Below are 2,250 nucleotides of genomic sequence, written 5' to 3'. Positions count from 1 at the left end.
GGTGATGCTGGCCGTGTTGTTGGGGGTGGGGATGGGGGTGGTGTGTGTGGGTGTGTGGGTGTGCGGTTGTGTGGGTGTGTTGGTGTGTGTGAGTGCGCGCGCGCACGCGCTTCGGCGAGCTCATGCTTGGGGTGTGGGGTGGGGGATTAAGCTGGGTTCGGGTGGTGGAAACGCATGAGAGCTCTGCCACGGCTGCTCCGGGAGCCTAGGCGGCTGCCTGGACATCCGCGCATGCGCAGTAGAGGGAGCCTCTCCTGGAACCTGGGCCTGCTCTGGGATACCGGGCATGTTCAGTTCTCCTCGATGTGGGGTCTCTCGCCGCCGACCCCGCTGCCGCCGCCCCCGCCTCCGCCACGGCCTGGCCCAGATCCGGAAGGCAGGAATTCCAGGCTGGTCAGCCCCGAGGGAAAACAGGCCTCTCCACACCGAGCCAGGTGCTCACCGTGAAAGTGAGGCCACAGCCCCGCCCCCGATCCTGTCCCTACCTGGCGTCTAAAGCTCCTCCAGTAGAGCCCGTTATTCCTCCTCACTGACGAGTAGCGGTTCCAGCAAACGGGGCTCTCTCACGTCCTGCAGGTCCCTCGGGGCCTCGGTTTCTAGGATAGGCTGCGCCTGCTGCAGAAACTCGGGGGTACCCAGGAGCTCATCCAGCAGGCTGGAGGGTAGTGCAGACGAGCGCCCAGGCTCCTGGAGTGGCGGGGAGGGAGCCCGGATGGCTTGCATCTGCTCCTGGTGCGCAGAGGCCTCCTGAGGCGTGGGTCCCGGAGGTGGAGCTGCCCCGACTTGGGCCTCCCACGCCGCCGTGGCGACCTGGGGCCCCTGGCCCCAGCCCCACCACGGACTCCCCTGGGACGTGTGCGGCGCAAGCACACCCTGGCCCTGCGTCTCAGCTGGAGCGGGCCCATGCTGTCCCACCTAGCAAGGGCCCAGCAGGCTGTGGTGCTGCGGGTCCTCATCCCCCCGGCATTGGCACGGGCCCGGAGGCCACCCCCGGGAGTCTGAGGGTGGGAGAGCGCCCCTTCCGGTGCAGCTGGGGAAGCGTACGAAGAATCCCAATCCCCGCCTGCTGCCTGCTGGGGCAGAAAGGGAGAACCCTGCTGCCTGCCCAGCCTGGCTGGGCTGGAGAGGGGCGACGGCCCCCCCTCCCTGGCTCAGGAAAGCCCCCAGTTGGAGAGTCAATGGCGTGCAGGACCTGTGGGGTGCGGGAAGCCCCATTCCCCACGCCCCAGCGTGGGTGAAGGCGACCGGCGAGGGAGCAGAGGGGCGACACCCGCCAGGGGCCGAGTCGCAGGGTCTGCCTGCGTGCGCCGGTGCCCGCCATCCTGGCTTGGGTGCCTGGCCCTCTGTTTCTGAAACCAAATCTGAATCTGGGACTCCAGGAGGCCCGTCTCTCTGGCCAGTTCTTCCCGGTTGGCGATTCCCGGAAAGCAATCCTGCTGGAAGGCTCGCAGGAGCAGGGCGGTCTGGGACCAGGTGACAGCGGTCCGCTTTCGCCTGGCTTCTTGCGGGCCGTGTTTCCCGGGCCAGGGCCGAGATTCCCGGCGGTGCTGCCTCAGCTGGCGAGATCTCTCGTTCTGAAACCAAATCTGGACCCTGGGCTCCGGAATGCCGATGGCCTGGGCCAGCTCTTCCCTGTTGGCGATGCCCGGATAGGGGTTCTGCTCAAAGCAGGCTCGCAGAGAGGGGAGTGCGGACGAGTGCCCAGGCTCCTGGAGCGGCGGGGAGGGCGGCCGGATGGCTTGCATCTGCTCTTGCCGCGCAGAGCGCGGATCCCGGAGATGTACCTGCCCCGACTTGGGCCTCCCTCGCCACCGCGGCGACCTGGAGCCCCTGGCCCCAGCCCCACCAAGGACTCCCCTGGGACGTGGGCGGCGCAAGCACTCCCTGGTCCTGCATCTCAGCTCGAGTGGGCTCAGGCTGTCCCACCCAGCAAGGGCCCGGCAGGCTGTGGTGCTGCGGGTCCTCCTCCCCCCGGCATTTGCTCGGGCGCGGAGGCTACCCTCGGGGAGTCTGAGGGTGGGGGAGCACCCCTTCCGGTGCAGCCAGGACAGCCCACTCAAAATCGCAATCCCCACCCGCCTGGGCAGGAAGGGAGAGCCCTGCTGCCTGCTCAACCTGGCTGGGCTGAAGCAGGGTGACGGCCCCGACTCCCTGGCTCACAAAAGCCCCCTGTGGGATATTTCACGGTGCACAGGGCATGTGAGGCATCTGTAGACATGGTGTTGTCGTTCCACGTCTTCCTGGAAGTTT

At 67.6% G+C, this 2,250-nt stretch overlaps 1 pseudogene; it reads right to left on the bottom strand.

Annotated features, from left to right (window-relative positions):
• Positions 1-492: 492 nt before the first annotated feature.
• LOC113222268 lies at positions 493-1,745 on the bottom strand (annotated as a pseudogene).
• Positions 1,746-2,250: the final 505 nt, after the last annotated feature.

The sequence above is a fragment of the Piliocolobus tephrosceles genome, unplaced genomic scaffold, assembly GCF_002776525.5.
Source record: "Piliocolobus tephrosceles isolate RC106 unplaced genomic scaffold, ASM277652v3 unscaffolded_30111, whole genome shotgun sequence".
NCBI lineage: Eukaryota > Metazoa > Chordata > Mammalia > Primates > Cercopithecidae > Piliocolobus > Piliocolobus tephrosceles.
Note: the sequence above shows the minus strand (reverse complement) of the source record. Positions and strands in the feature narration are given on the sequence as shown.